Source organism: Astatotilapia calliptera, chromosome 14, assembly GCF_964374335.1.
Source record: "Astatotilapia calliptera chromosome 14, fAstCal68.1, whole genome shotgun sequence".
Lineage (NCBI taxonomy): Eukaryota > Metazoa > Chordata > Actinopteri > Cichliformes > Cichlidae > Astatotilapia > Astatotilapia calliptera.
In genome coordinates, this window is record NC_137435.1 from 22,219,631 (window position 1) to 22,237,214 (window position 17,584).

Genomic DNA, 17,584 nt, shown 5'->3' on the forward strand with positions numbered 1-17,584 from the left:
CAATGAACTGCACAATCAGTTACAATGAATACCATTCTTAATGGTTTGATACTTTCAGGTGGAAGTTGGAAAAGATAGTTTAAAAAAACCTAAAACAAATGTAGCATTTTAAAGATGGAAAGCCAGACAAAGATCAAATACACAGATCAAAAACAGTCTAAAGAACACATTTTCCAGGCACTACAGTCCTCAGCCTCCATCCAAAATCAATTAATTAAAAAAAAAAACCCACAAAAAGCCAAACACAGTTTTTGTTTGTGCACATTTTTTTTTGTTTGTTTTTTTGAGTGTCAGTTGCTGGGTGATGTCATTTGACAAATGATAAAGCGCCCTTAGGCTGACACACAGTTAATAGATAGATGCTGCCGAATTATTCACTGTCATAGAGACATAAGAGTGAGGCATGCAGGAATGTAAAGAAAGACAACAGAGTGGGTTCAAAAAGTGAGCAGGGAGAAGGGAATGAGCGAGGAAGACAAATCAGGGAATGACAAATAAAAAAGAAGAAAAACAGACTCGGACTGTTTTGTTATCTGAGGGAATGCAAGGAATCGACCCCAAGACGTGAAATAGTGCAGGCCTGCACCATGTCAGCCAGTTCACTTGCCCCTGGAGGAGATATCAAAATAAGAAGAGGAGGAAAAGAAGTAGTGAATGAAACAGAGAGGCAAAGGTAAAGCATTAGAAAATAATCTGCTGGATTTCTAAAAAGAGACAGAGAATCAAGAGTGAGATAAATCAAACATGGCACAAGAGGATATAGGAAAGAGAAGAAATAAACAAGAAGCATTAGAATATAGTGCAGTTAGGGGACAGGGATGAAGGGGTAGGAGGGACAGAGACGAAGGGAGAGCAGTAAATGGAGCAGTAGAAGGAGGAGGAAGAGAAGACGAAGGAGGGGGTCATTAAAGAGCTCTAATGACCTGCTGATTGACAAGAGGCCCAAACTCTGACCCCAAATTACTGCAGAGCCTGAGAACCAGTCCTGTGCTCTGCAAGCATCTGTGCTGGTGGGCATCTGTGTAGAGGAGATTGCACAGTTTATACCCATGCTCAAACCTCTGAGAGACCTCAAAATATTCAGTGACATAATTTTAGAATACTTCTCTATAAGAATCTAAAAAGGAAAATGAATATAAGCAGGCACCATTTAAATATTTACCTGGGTTATTCAGTGCTGTTACATTCTTCGGTATCACATAACAAGCTGCTTTAGTGTCTTGAAGCAACTTTTTCAAAACAGAAAGCCCCACAAAACAAACCACTGGTGTCCTTCCAACTTCCTTATGCAGATGTTTGACACTATAAAACAGCACCACTGGTTATTGATGTCCAATATTGCCGTAGCTTATGCATAAAGGCACTGATGTGAAACCCGCCCCCCCCCCCCCCCCCACCTCATTTATAACTTTGTGACAGTATTTGATGCTCTAGGGTGGAAAAACTCCTGTAATTTTAAAATCTGAATGTTGAGCCAGTATACTGATGCACTGATGCTGGTATAACTAATCCACTGGTTCGTCAGCTTCTCAGCTGGCAGAAGTAAATAAAGAATCGTGTCTTTGCTCGCATCCTGCAACAAAACATTTGGCATGCTTTGCTCATTGATGGGGGATTTTAGAGTTCCAGTTGGGGGAAGCAACTGTACAGAGTAAATAAAAAGCTTCTCATTCTAACTAGCTTTATTTACGATCACATAACGAAAGAAAAAGCCAGACAGCAATGTGGGAAGTAGACAAATCTTCACACCTGGTGACACATCTGACACATCAGAATCCAATACAGACATTTCTTATGGTTTCTCTGTGACAAACACTCTCACACAAACACACATGTGCAAGCAGTACAGAAGCAGCCAAACATTTATTACCAAATGAAGACCAGATGAAGCAGCTATTAGATACTGCTGAAACACATGTTCACACATATAAACACACACACGTTCACAATTCTTTCGTTTCATATCCATGCTTCATCCACCGCTGCAATCACAGCTCCGGGTCTTTTATTTATTTATTTTTTATATTCTCTCAAACCCTCATCTTCTCCTGAAAACAGTCACTTGAGGAGACACAGCAGGAGCAGCAGCACCGCTCCTTCATTAAAGAGTCGTAAACTACGCAGATCTGTTTGTTAACATGCAATAAAACTGAAGTTTTTCCATTCCCTCCTCCACCTTTTCCTCCTCCTTCTTTCTTTTTGTGAGTAAACAAACAAAGTTGCAAGACAAAATCACCCACACACCACAATAAAAAGCCACACACCGTCTCTAAAAAGAGGCATAAAATAAGCAAATTAGGACTTGTTATTTGTGTAATATTTTTTGTATTTTTTAAAAAGTCATCTGAGAAGAAAGAAAAGGAGGGAGTAAAAAGAGACGACTGTAAACTGGCCACAGCAGTGGGATTGGGTTTACTGTAAACTACTGATAATGGTGCATTTATGCAAAGAGTAAGGATTAGATTTAAAACTAAAATGTCTGAAGATCAAAGGTAAAGCAAAAAGGTAGAGAAACAAAGAGAGAGCTCAGGTAAAGGAGTCTGCGTGTGTGTGTGTGTGTGTGTGTGTGTGTGTGTGTGTGTGTGTAGGTGTGTGTGTAGGTGTGTGTGTGTGAGTGTGGGTTTGTTACTGATAGGAGAAATTGGCCAAAAGCACAATATGACCTCAGCGCTTGCCTGATTTCTCAGCATTCACAGTTTTACACGAGCTCAGATCAGGCTTACACATAGAGCCAACAGAGAGGCGCACACCACACACACGTACACACACAGTGACACACACAAACACACATCTTTCAGCTGCCTGAAAAAAAAAGCTGTTTTCTGAAGCTTTGACAAACCACAGACTAATTTGAGAATACAGTTCTGTGGCTGTTGACACATAAACACACACACACTTCCACAGCAGAAAAAACATACATGCATGAACATTCTCGCTGCAGAAATACACAAGCCTAAGTGCCCCCAGATTACATCTTAAAACAACTATTACTTGTGGTGTGTGGTGTGGTGCTGAGAAGCGATGGCTTTTTACCTAAAACAAATTCCAGGCACTGAAACAACACGCAGCCGAGGAGAACAGGCAAGAGCAGAAGTGGAGCGGACTGTAGCACAAAAGTGGGAAGATGATTATAAAGAATGGAGTATATTAGGTGTAATGATGCTAATTGTTAAAAGGGTGGGGAAAAGGCACCAAATGCATGTAACAGCCAACAGGAAACTTACTTAAATACATTTTGAACAGTAAATATTTTATTTTCCAAGGGGAGAAATGTAGAAAGACAACAACAGTGACAATAGACATAAAACAGATTGAGATTAACTTTACAAATCCCCCTAAAATGGGAATTTGTTCACAGCTTACCCACACATCCTAATCTCACAGTCAAACTCACACAACCACTAATCAAAAACTGTTACATGTCAACAACAATGAGGTAATAAATAAATAAATACATTAAAAGTGAAATAAGAAATAGAATAACAAGGTGAAATGTCTAAAAATGTACAACCACATAAGGATTTGTCTAAGTGGTGTTAAGTGATCCAATAGCTGAGGGAATGAAGGTAACAGTGACCTGGGAGCAACAAAGAAAAAAATCATACTAAGCTTACAGTTTTTTACAGACGCTAGGACACATTTCCCAATACTTAGGTCACGTTTGCAAAACTCCTCACACAGTGAGCACAACAGAAGTCTATGTGGGCTAAACTGAGGACCAGTTATCATTGTCTTGGCTCAAAATGCATTCAATGACTACATCTCTCAAATTTCATGAATCATCTTCTCACTCAGACACAACAACTGCCAAAAAGCTTTGTACGTACAGGACATTTTGCATGTGCTTACATACTGTTTTCAAAACTGTTGGTCAACTCATGGTCAAAACAATAACACAATGCAAAACTTGAAAAGACAGCAAAATCCAACAGCAATATTTTATTGAAACATATTTCAAATCTAAAAATGCAGTTTAACCAGCCACAGCTGATTCTCATTGTAGATGAACATCTACACAGGTGTTACTCCTTCAATTTTTCAACTCCTTCAATTCTGGCAGCCAGAAGATTCTTTCCTAGGTGTATTACCCTAGATGACATAAGATGTGATGTGGATGACAACCTGTGGCCAAATGGAGGAGACCGAGTAGATTAGCATTACTATTGTATGTGTATCAGTGGATGGTGTGTATACAAATTCTTGTATTTTGGGATTACTTAGTGCAAAAAAATAAAAATACATAAACATAAATACATGATGTCTGATTCATTCCAGTAACATATATTGAAATTATAAACAGAGATGTGTCCTTGTTTTACACAGGAAAACACTGTGTAATGCTACATGTTGTTAGTGTTTTTTAGGTCATTGTTTTGTGGGTGACAAAGTGTGTTTGTCGGCTGTCAACCTTTGCTAGTGTTCTGGAGGAATGTGTTCATTTGAGACCTGAATGAAGTGTTTTGGTAGTTGTAGTGCATTTTGAATGTGAAATGAACTGCTTTGCCAGGCTGAGGGTCAGTTAGGAGAAATATATATATATATATATATAGGCAAACCCTGTTTGGAGGTGAGATAAGGTCCAACTATATTCATTCATTTATCATTTGCTATTTCTGCCATCCAAATGTCACAGCAAAAGTTAAGACTCATCAGACCAGGCAGCATATTTCAATCTTCCATTGTCTAGTTTTGATAAACCTGAGTGAACTACAGCCTCAGTTTCCCAACCTTAGCTAACAGAAGTGTCACCTTGTGTGATCTTCTGCCGCTGTTGTCCATCTGCTTCATGTAAAGATTCTCTTCTGCATAACTCCGCCATGGCTGGTCCCAAGACAGGATGAGAGAGGAGGAGGGTCGGGCGTTGGGCTAGCAACCCGACCCCATAAAATTTTTTTACCGCTACAGAAACGACAAGAGAGAAATATCCTCCCGCGCCGATCGGCACATCGGGCGACAAGAGAACGCTATCAAACTCGGTCTGCCGCGATAGACCGAGTTCGATGGCGTTCTCTTGTCGCCTGATGCGCCGATCGGCGCGGGAGGATCTAAGTCTAAGTAAGTCTGCATAGGTCAGTTGTACCAAATGGTTATTTGTGTTACTGTTGACTTTCTATCAGCTCAAAAGAGTCTGGCCATACTCCTCTGACCTCTGGCCTAGAAAACTGCTGTTCACTGGAAATTTTCTCTTTTTGGGCCATTCTCTGTAAACCCTAGAGACTGTTGAGCAAGAAAATCCCAGTAGGTCAGCATTTCTGAAATACTCAGACCAGCTCGTCTGGTATTAACGACCATGTCCCATTCAAAGTTACTCAAATCACCTTTCTTCCTCATTCTGATGCTCAGTTTGAACTTTAACTGTTGGTCTTGACCACGTCCACATGCCTAAAAGCAATGAGTTACTGCTGTATCATTTGTGGCAACAAGCCATTATACAGAAGCACCTGTGTGCATAAATGTAAATGTACCTACACAGCAGAACAGCAGTCATGTTTACTTTATTATCATCGTGTTTTTCTTTTTTTCCCCTTAGGACGGGATGCTGTGGTTAGTCTATGTGGGTGTACAGTGCACGGCAAAGTTCACACATGTGTGTGTTGTCCCTTGTGTGTTCGGATTTGAATGCAAAAATCTGCAGAAAGGCACAGCCAGGATCTTCTGTCATCACCAAACAGCTGGCCAATCACAGCAAACGGGCAGATGAGCATTCGAGTTGAAGTTTTGAAAGGGGTGTAGCGGGTTCTCAATATTGTCTGACATGCAGCTTTGAGAGGCTCCTACCAAATCCCCCAGAAGTGTGTGACACTTACACCAAAAATAAAAAGAGACAGAGAAGAAAGCCTGACACTAACCTCCATCAAAACAAGAAAAAGGAGAGCAAGCTGGACAGGTTCCCAGCCTGTTGATTTACAGCAGTGTACTGATGTGGATTGAGAGCAGAAAGTCCTTATAACTTCAACAAATAAATCATCCATCCTGGATGTCTCCCTTCCATCACAGAAGCTTATAGGTAAGCTTCAGATTGTCGATCGCACAGAGAAAATACCAAAATATTCTGGAGACAGCTGAAGATTGCTGGGGAAAATAAGAAGAATCCAGATGTAGATACCCCTTTTCACTTCAGCGTATCAGATGACACTGTAAACGCATATGTTATTCTTCCACTTCCTCTTCCTCTGCCAACCAGACTGTACGACATCAAATAAGTTGAACTTGGCAGTAGACTAATGATTTTAAAGAATCGTTAATATGCAAAAGGCTAACTTTCTACCTTACCTTAAAACTAACTCTTTCTATGTATATAACTGGTCCTAATGCAGTGGTTTGGGCATATAATGTGTCCATATTTCTGCAAGTATAAATTACTCATGTGATTGGAGCTCTTAGCGCTCAGAGCCTGGGGATTAACCTTGTAAGCCTTGGTTAGTAGCCTTTATGACCCTTTAATCAAATCTGTGTGTTATACACACATACCACTTTATAGAAATTTAAGTAGACTGTAGATGGAAAAAAGGTTGAAGTGTGCATACGAAAATATCAAGTGTACCAGCTTTAGCTGACATATTTCAAATAAGTGGAGAGAAAATGAAAAACAAAGTGAGGTAAGAAAGAGGAAAACATTAGACATAAAACAGGAGAGCGAGAGGGAGAAAGAGAAAGAGAGAGAGTTGTTTTCATTTTTTTGGCACAAGCACAGCTGGTAGTACAGTGTAGTACATTTTCTCTCTGTGGGTAAAGAGCAAGTAGGAGGCCTCCTTCCCTCTCCACTAATCATACTTAATGATTCAAATGGGCCTAAGACATACCTTTGAAATCAAATCCACTTACAGCTACACAAAAACACACACACACATCAACAGCTATACACACAGTTTTACCTGAACTGAGGCATACACACGCACACAAACTTGTCTGAGAGCACAGCAAGTGATTGTTGTGTGGACTGTGTGAGAGAGGAGAGCGGAGAAGAGAGGATGTAACTGAAGAAGTGTGAGTTTGCTTTGTGGATGTTTCCAATCCATCAGCAACCTCCTAACTAGCCCTGCAGTGCCACAGCTAATTGCTTCTAATGACCTCATAGCCACACATGTGCACACACCCACGCACACACACTCACAACTTGTGCACGGACCTGTGTTAGAGGGAAACGTTGCACACACACACGTTCACAAGTGGCACATGTAAAGGAAAGTTAAGTTGAGCCAACTGGTGACCATAAAACACCGGCCTGTCAAACTGTGTGTGTGTGTGTGTGTCCGTAGGTGTGTGTGTGAGAACACCAAGTTATACAGTCCAGCTACATCGGGCTCCTATAGCGGCATTTCCTGAAACCTCTATTCAGCAAAAGATATCCTCTTTCACTCCCATTCCCAAACACACACACACACACACACACACACACACACACACACACACACACACACACACACACACACACACACACACATTCAGAAATACAAAATGAGTGGGTCCGTAGACTGCAGGCTTAGCACGGGCTTTGAGGTAATTTGCTGTAGGATAAAATTAAGCTTGATTCTTCATATTTCAAAGAATTATACACACAGTACAAAAGTGTGTCATTGTGCTTTGTGGGGGTTTCCACAAGTAGAAAAAGGACCTTTTCCCTAAAGACTTTCACATAAAGAAAGTGGGGAGGAAAATAAAAATTGTTCTAAAATCTTGATGATCTTCTTTCTTCTACTTTGACATGAACCAGGTGAGGTGTTTTGGACATGTCCTACAGGAACAATTTGGTGTGGCAGAAAAAGGATGGACAGACAAATGTATATATGTATATATGGATGTATGGATGGATGGATGAATCATGATGAAACTGTAAAACTGGCATTGAGGGAAAACAAAGACACCCTGATCAGGGTCAAGCATGAATCTGTTTACATACCTGAACTGAATGAGATAAAAAAAAAAGTGCATTTAAAGCTGGACACCATTAACATACAAACATGGTACATATAGCAAATGAAGCCCCAATCTGCACACTTTCAAACAGGAATCTGCCTTCATTAACACGCACAGACACATTCAGGCACTGCATTTCTTTGGTCCAGCATTATACACTCAGTAATACACGAGCCTGAAAACCACAGCATTATAAAGTCCCTTGTAACTTAGCTGTTAGCTAATCAGGAAAACCAAGGACAAAATACTGCAAATGTAACTGCATGTGCTTGTTTATATAGTTAGAAACAAGGAATTCAATTTATACTGAACCAAACTCCTACCCACCCAAACACACGCTCACACACGCATATTGAGAACAGCACTCATGCTTCTGGGTGGCAGCATAAGTGGGCACATGCAGAGAAGCAGTACAGCTTTCTTTCTCTTGCTCACTAATCACTTCAGCATGCAATTTTATTGTTACCAATACTACAAGGTACACAGAGCTGTGTTTCTTCCAAACAGGCCTCCAGGTAAATATAAACACCCTCAGAAAGTCATATAATGGTTGGGTGGTATTATTTTCATATCTGATCCAATAACTAATATACTGAAACCCATTTCTCAATTTTTTAAGCAAATTCTTTTTACTACAGAACAATAAACTATGAGATTCTTACAGAATACTTAAATGTTCACAACAATAAACATTTTTAAAGCACTTCATCATTTTATAGCAGTCAACAAGAGCTGCTTTGGCAATGCCCTTTAATTAGGTAACGGCAAAACTATAAAACATGGTAAAGGATGTCTGCTCGATTCCATAGACGATATAAAACATGGACACAGAAACAGTGACGTCATCCATTCGTTTTGGACTCGCGTTGTGAGTTATCAGTTATCTATAAGCTATGTGATCTCAGGACATGTCAGCATTACACTGTACAGGCTCATTGCACAGAGCACCACACAGAAGGCTGTAATATTTCTCAGGCAGTTCCATTCAAATGCATTCAAATCCAATTCAGTGGATCCAATTAGCAGAGATGAAGCCTTGCAGATAGAACGCCTGTCAATCAGTGCTCCCTAAGTCCAGTATGAAAGTTGATGAGTTATAAAAAATAAGTCTTGAAGATCTCCCCCTGCATGCCTAGGAGAGTTTTTATAGGGGTGGGGATTCAAACAGGACCAAACAAATTTTTGTTCCATGATGTAGACATGTTTTTTCAATGTTGTAAAGTTGGGCACTTCAAAGTTATAGTCTGCAGGGACTGACGCACTTTTGGAGCCAGGTTCAGTACAGGAAATTTAAACTTTGGCACTTACAAGTCAGCTTTTTTTTTCTGGTGCTGGAGGTTGTCGCTTGGTTGAGGCAAGTGAAACTCTCTGGCTCTTTGACCAACTGTAACTCACAAAAAACATAAAAGTAATGTTTTTTTTGCATGAAAGTGAATGAAATGAGTATTTGTTCCTCAAGCAAAGCATTACTATTAGACTTGGTATCTGGCCACCAGGTTTGCACACATCTCAGGAGGGATTTTGGCCCACTCATCTCCCATATCCAACAGTAAATCACAGTTTCAGCTCCCTCCACAGATTTTCTATAGTGCTGAGATCAGGTTAGGCCACTCCATGACCTCAATGTCCTTCTTCTTTAGGCACCCCTCTGTTACCTCAGCAGTATACAGTATTTTGGGTCATTCTCCTGGAAAACCCATTCATGATCCATCTTCAGTGTTCTGGCTGAGGGAACGAGGCTCACGTCCAAGATTATATGGTATATGGCCCCGTCCATCGGGCCCTCAATGTGGTGAAGTCATCTTGTACAGATAGTGGTTCCACTTCCACGCTTTGCTTCGAGGATGGTGTTCTTTTAGTCATATTTAGTATTTCTCTTCCTCCAAAGATGGTGGGAGTTTGTTTATGATTGCACTTTGTCCCAAACCTTCTCTGAAACATTTAGATGTTCACTGGCAAACTTGAGACAGGCCTGTAGATGTTCATTATTGAGCAAGGGGACCCTCGCAAGATTTCTGTTCAGTATAGTGTAGTGTGTTATCAATGGTGTGCATGGGGACTGTGGTCCTAATGGCCTTCAGTTCTTTAACAATCCACATGATTAGTTTGGGAATCATCTGCAACCTTTCACATGACCAGTCTCACACCAGGTGCAGGTCTACAACCTTGTCCTTGCCATCCCTTAACAGCTCTTTGGTCTTTCCCATGGAGAGGTTGGATAAAAGACACTGATTCTGTGGGCAGGTGTGCTTTACACACATAACCATCTGAGATCTGGAGATTTCACTATTATAATGAAACTGCCTTAAAAAATTAGAGACTGTTTGTTTCTTCAGCAGTGGCTCAAGTAATTATTTCCCCTATTTTATGGACAAATGTACCAGGATGTACTCCTGTCCATTATACTTACAGGAGCTGCTCATTCATGAAAGTTCAAACCAAGAAGTTCCCGGTGAACAGTTTTTGTGCAGATGTTAATGCCAGAGGAGGTTTTTAACCCTGCAATTACTGAGTCAGCACAGCGATGGTGACTATTCACACACTTTGTGCCTCGGCACTTGGCGACGCTGCTATGTAACTTAATGTGGTTTGACACTTCATGGCTGAGCTGCTGTGGTTTCTAAACACTTCCACTTTGCAATAACACCCCTTACACTTGATGGTGGAATATCTGGAAGGGAAGAAATTTCTCAAACTGATTCGTTGGAATGATGGCGTCTTATTACAGTACCATGCTTGAATTCAGTGAGCTCTTCTTAACGACTCCTTTGACAAATGTTTGTAAAGGCACACAGCATGGATGGTTGCTTGATGTTATTCACCTATAGCAATGGGACTGGAAAGACCTGAATTTAAAGATTAAGAGCTGTGGCCAAATACTTTTATCCACATCTACAAGCTGAAAAACACAAGTCAACATAACAACCAATAACAAAAATGACAGAATTTACTGTTTCAGCACAAAGACAACAGATGTTTTGTTTGAGTCCTCCTGAGGCCAGAAAAGTCATGACTCTTGGCCAGTGGGCTGAGGCTGTGTAATGTTATAGTTTAACATCTTAACTAAGGAGATCGAACATGAATCATGATGACAAAATCTTCAAGCATCTAAATCAAATTTTCCCCCCAAAACCCACCCAGTGCAGGATTGTGCAGCTGATCTGCATTGCGGGGAGATACTGTGCAGTTATTTAGTGACGGCAGGAACTTTTTACCCATCGTGCTACCTTTGGTTAATCCAAACACTGAAAGTTTCTTAATTAAGTTGTCATTTTAGCACATTTCCCCCATTGTTTCACACAAACATGTAATGAGGTAATGCAGGCTATGTTTACAGAATATTATAAGTCAATCAGAACAATGTGGGCTTTCAGGGAGGCGTGCCATGGAGGAAATGGAGCTCAAACTGTTTCAGACATTGGTTGAACTTACGAGCTGCCCCAAGGCCAAGTGTAAGATAAGTGTGACATTTTTTAAACTGTGAGCCATGGAGAGCCAGTCCAGTGGAAAAATATAGAGCTGGAAACGTGCATAGTAGTTCCCCTTTAACTTCCATATATATCAAGATATTGCATATATGATGTATTGTCGCAACTAATAATGGCTTTCTTTAGTTCTTTAGCTGGTTCAGTGGGTGTGGGTTTCCTTTGGAAGCTTAACTTATGGCTGGGCTAAGTTATGGGAACCAGACTAAGGGAATACACACATAAACACACATATTCACACACATCTGTGTGCATTGAGCTGACAATTGCAGGCTGTCTGCCAAATTGCAGTGAGACAAAATGGCTTGCCCTCACAAAATACACTGTGGTCTGTGGTAGCGGTAGCACTCAGTAAGACAAACAAACACATCATCCCCAAACCACACCAAAGAGTCTGTGCATGTGTGTGTGTGGTTATCTTAATGTATAATCAAATCTTTGTATTTCTTCGTGTTCCCAGACACCTTTTGATTGTACAGTATTAGTTCACAAGCATGTCTCAGTGTTTCATTGTGTGCGCAGAAGCAAGAGCGAGCGAGCGAGAGCGAAAACTACGCTCCGCTGCCAGGATGGAAAGAAAAGGGAAAGAGGAGAAGGAAAATAATAGCTGTTCACAGTTTAAAAAAACAAACTGTTCCAATAAATTTGCCCCCAATCCCCGTTTGCCGCCCCTTTTTTCTTGTTCCGAGCTGCTTTTATGGGTGAAATTAGTCCTCCCCAGCCCCCTGACAGTGCAATAAAACACTCTGCCAGATATATACACTTATACTAGGCCTTGGAGAGGGAGAGTAGAGTAGAGGAGGGGGAAAAAGAAGAAAAAACAGAGATGAGGGGGGGTTAGTCGGCCATTAAAAGAACGAAGGGAAAAAGGGAAAGTAAGCCAATAATAATTAAATGAGGATTTATGAAAAGAGAGAAAGTAAGTTAGGTGGAGATGCTAATGGAAATATGAGTGACAAACAGGGACAAATTGACACAGAACAAAATGAGAGCAAACTTGGTAGGAAGGGAATAAAGTCTGAAAGCGATGGAGGAAAGACAAAGAATCCAGAGAGAAATAGCCCAGAAATGACTTTTACATCTGCGGCCAAAAATCCCCCTGGACTTTTGCACACGCAGCAACACACACTGCATGCACACACGCGTACAGATTCACCCTTTCATCCTCAACTGTCGACTGACAGTTTCAAAAGTAAAGACTTCACATCCTGAAATGTATATAGTTGTTTTTTTTAAAACCTTGAAGGGGGGGAAGTGGAAAAAATAAATTCATGGGAGATGCTGACAGCAGCCAGGAAAACAATCTGATGATTTGCCATGAGTGACCTCACGAGGGTCAGGGGTCGGAAACCCCGAGGAAAAAAAACAGGAAAACGGAGAGAAGAGAAGGAAAGGAGTTTTTGGGGAAAGAAAGCTTTATGACTGATATTTAAAACACATGACATTAACATATGAAACTAAGGAAGTGTCTGGCAGGGAGCTGACATGCCTTGCTATGCTGTTATGAAACTTCATTATAATTTATCCCCAAAAAACGGTGGTTGATATTTCAGAGCTTTAACGGTCATGTAAAGCCAGTGGATTCGAGCTCTTTCTAAATCCTGCATGAATTATTGCGCACCATTTGCTCACATAGTTTGTTTTACTCCACTTGTAATTCCGTCAATTTATTCTGACAAATTTTTACCAGTTCAGCCAAAATTCCTCTGCACCTGCGTTATGCTCCTCTAAAAACGTTGCCAATTAATTCCAGGAAACGCTGCTCTATAAAGCATATACAACACATTCCACAGAGCCTCCTCACTGTGACACATAGATTTATGCTGAGAGAGTGAAAAAAAGGGAGAAGACCAAGTTTTTGTGTTTACTCTGGTCAAAAAAAATGCATATATTGTTGAGAATTAGTTTTGTAGTACTGTAACTGATCTTTTTTACCATTACAATTAGTTTTAAAGAAGACCATGACATCTACGCTGTCTGTCATCATCTTCTGCCACAGAGTGAATACACAGCACGCTATCTCTGCCGCAGTCAAACAGACAGGGACAAGTGTAATTGCGGCTTGCGGTTTGGCTGAGCATTCAAACGGAAAAGCAGCTTGTCTACATCTCTGTCTGTGTGTCAGCAAGGATCATTTGTCTTCCAGTCCGTGCACGCGTGTGTGTCTCTCTGTGTGTGTGTCTTCAGAGAAAGGTTCAGTGTGCATGCAAGATTATGTCTGTCAGCCACTGTCTGCAGTAAAGCTAGCAGCCGTGAGACAAAGAGGGGACACATAAACACACAACTGGACTGAGCAGACGTGGTATGGTGAGAATGCTATGGCGGGCACCCACTATTGCAACAAAGATGAATAAGCCGTTTGTATAAAGCATTTTGCAAGCACACACTCACTCTCACACTCACCATATGCTGGATGACGTATGACCACAAACCCACATCAGGTATCAAAACTGACGTTCGCTTACACTGTACACAGAGGCATTACACACTCAGGTACTGACTAAAAACGAGAAAGAGCCGCAGATGCATTTTTTATACGGTTGTGATCTTTTGAATGCTTTATACGGTTTCTGTGGTGGAGAATTTGAAACGCAGGTATGAGTGTAAAAGCATCAAAAGACAATATCATCAGTACCGAGACGGGGCGTGTCAGAATGTGAATTCTTTTCAGGTTATTCTTGTCCAGAGACTGAATGAGCGGCACGAAAACAGGAATCTGACTGTTGAATGAAAACTGTTTGTGTTTATGTGAGAGCAACACTGTGAGGGAGGGGACTGTGTCTAGCAGGCACTCCACATATCAAACAGTCTGGCTGTGTGCTGCTTCTTTAACTCTTGTCAGACATGTAAAAGAGAAACACTCTAACCACAACCCGTGTGTGTACATAATAAGGTGGAACCGTTATGGAACCAGTGTATGCACACAGATATAGACGCACACATTTGGTTTTAAAAAGATGCGCCAATATTGTCTAGTGAACATCAACAGTCAGCATTCACAGTGTTTCCAGTGATTACACCACAGTTCTTCAGGCTAGGACCAGTTCAGCTCTCTGTAGCACTGAACAGTTCGTACTTAAGTCTGGGGCGGCACGACCTGGTGGGCAGGACAAACAGCCCACCGGGTTAATATGTAACGTTTTACAAATCATTATTTTCGAAACACTCCTTGCTATTTTTTTTCCTAAACCAATTTTATCCTTGTAGTTTGGAACAACAATGACTTATCACCATTCCTAACATTAAACATTTTTGGTGTTGCTGTAAAATGACCTAGAAAAGTTCAGGAAAGTGTGGAACTTAAACATGCCTGAAGCTGCAGATTGTTTATGAATGTTTTCATATTATCACAAAGGCACACATGCAGGGGAGTGCCTCAGCCTACACAAGCGTAATGGCCTTTTCCTCCTACATACCCAGAGGCAGTGCATCTTTGCTTTGGGTCCAAAACACTGAGGCCAGATCAAACTAAACGCTGACATATAAATATCCAACAGAGGTATTTTGCATCATAAAATACACATTTTATCTTACATTGTTGTTTTTCTTGCACTTTCCACTTCTAAACAATTGATCTTGTGATTTACTCACCCCATGTGTGCTCAGATATAAACAATGAGTACATTGCTATATGCTTGTGTGTGTATTTGTGCTTGTCTGTATTCCCACGACAGGGCTAGTGTTTACTCTTCCTCTGGAGACACGAGTTCTATTTAAGGGAGCGGAGCAACAAGATGGGGAAGAGACAGGTGCCAAGGAAGTCAGCGCAGAGGTCTATGAATAACAAACTAAGGGAGAAGCAGATGATGGTGTGTTTGCTGTAGAAACCAGAACACTGAGCACTCAACAACTAAAACAACGATTCCTTTTATGACTGTGTTACAGTTATTCTTTCAGTTGGTTATAGAAATAAACACAGATTCGTCTTCTCTTTGCTTTCTCTTTTTGTCTCTCTGTGAGTGCACACCGCAGTTGTATCCGCTTCCAGCTCTCTGAAGTCGCTCCTGCTTTCCTCTCTGCATATCTCCCACTGTATTGGAAAAACAGGGTGTCCACCTTCCTCCTCTAAGCATAATAAATCAGTCTCTCCTTTGCTCTCTCCCGCTCCCCACCTCTGTTCCGGTGCACAGCTGCACGTTGGATGTCAGCCCTTCGACACAACAATTGACAGAACATTTCCACTTCATAGTCAGAACGAGCACACGCCTGCTCTTATCACATATTTTTCTTCCAAACTCGTGTGCTTATGTGTGTTTGTGAGTTACTGTGTGTGCTCTGAGTCTTTAAACCACTCATCACTCTGTCTGCTCTTCCTTGACTCACAAATGTCAATAGTCGGAGGGAACATGCACAAACTACCCAAAAGGTATTATTGGACGTGCTCATGGTGTATGCAGTCATCTTATGGTGTCATGGTGGTTCTACAGTTCATGAATGAATAGTGTGCCAAGAACACACGCACACACGCACACACAGACACACAGACACACACACACACACACACACACACACACACACACACAGACATACAGTCGTGCTTGGTTTTTGTCATGTTCGATTGAACACTCGCACTTGCCAAAAATCGCCATACCACAAAAATGATTGCTTTACTTAGAAGCAGTGGACAAATTGCAGCAATACTCAAATATATTTTAGAATACAGTTAGTTAACAAATGCTGAAGTTACTCAGCTCATCAAAAAGGCATGTCGCTCTTCATACATGAAATACTGTAAAGTCAGACCCACCCACTCCCAGCAAGCAGGGAGATAAATCAGTCACTGAGCAGGGCCACAGAGATCCATATTATGTAGTTACTTAGTTACAGGACATTAATAAAACTCATCCCAGTCACCAGCCAGAGGAGAGGAGAAACAGCTGTGTCTGCAAAAGGTCAGGAGGAGGAGGTGAACTACTCCCTAATTCTCTGTGAGCACGAATGTGTTCACAGTTCATCAGAATTAAGCGTTTGCACAATATATCTCCCTTCTAATTAATAATGACCATAAAGACACAGTCATAACACAAAGAAACACATTCAGCAGCAACAGCAACCTAATTGGTTTGCCCGGCCTACTTAGCTGACCTCTCCTGACATGCTCTGCACAGACACATGTTTTTTCATCCATTATTACGGCACTGCTGTAATCACAGGGAGCTGCATTCATTTGCTTGCACAGATGTTCCGAAGATAGGAGCTGATTTTTTTTTACTCTTTTTTTTCTCCCTCTCTTTCTCTTCTGAGCCAAATACTCACCCACGCAGTCATATACAGAAATGGGGACATTTTTAAGAAGAGAGCACATCCGTCCGCATCCCAACTGGACCGCTACCACCTGCTCATCGGACTTCTGGGAAAAGCTCATCAGCTGCCCTGGGCTGTGAGAGAGGAGTCTGCTGTTACAGACAAGCAGGGTTACAGGGGTTAACTTTCCAACAAGAGGCCGATTTACAGCCACGGACAGGAACCATCTATCAGCACTCTGTTGCTTGTCACCAAACAAGCCAAACAGGGCCGCCTTGGGCTAAAGTCACCACTCAGAAAAGTGGCTTAAGAATTTAAGATGAATAGACAAGACACTTCCCGGTGTGCAGTGGTATCCTGCCAGTGAGGGTCAAGTCTTTATGCAGAAGTTAATGACAATATTTTATGTAGGGTATTATTATATACACGTCCCATGCTCAGATAAGAAGAAAAACAGAATTTTTAAGGAAAAACTGCCATAAATCTTGTTGCCTATAAGAGGCCTTACAGCTGAGCTGTTTTTATAATATGTATAAAATTAAAAAAATGTAAATAAATCTCGTATTTTATCATTTTGATTGTATTTCTTTTCCCTATTTAGGTCACATGTGCCACTGTTTACAGTGCAAATAAGTCAGGCACACAGCATATATGCCAATATCCTGCCAAGAAGACATGAGAAAAACCTCAGTGTCAAATGACAAATCACATTAAATTCATGGCCATGTCATTTTAAACTGAGATAATGAGAGTATTTTACATGAATAGTGGAATTGTAAAGTGCTTTGAGGGTCTCGAAAAGCACTATATAAATGCAATCCATTATGTGAAGGAGCCATATAGTTGCCCTGGCTGACATATTACTTTGTTGCAATGAACTTGAATATTGGCAACACTGTAACTGACTGTAAACTTGTTTCGTTTGCCCGTGAAGCTCA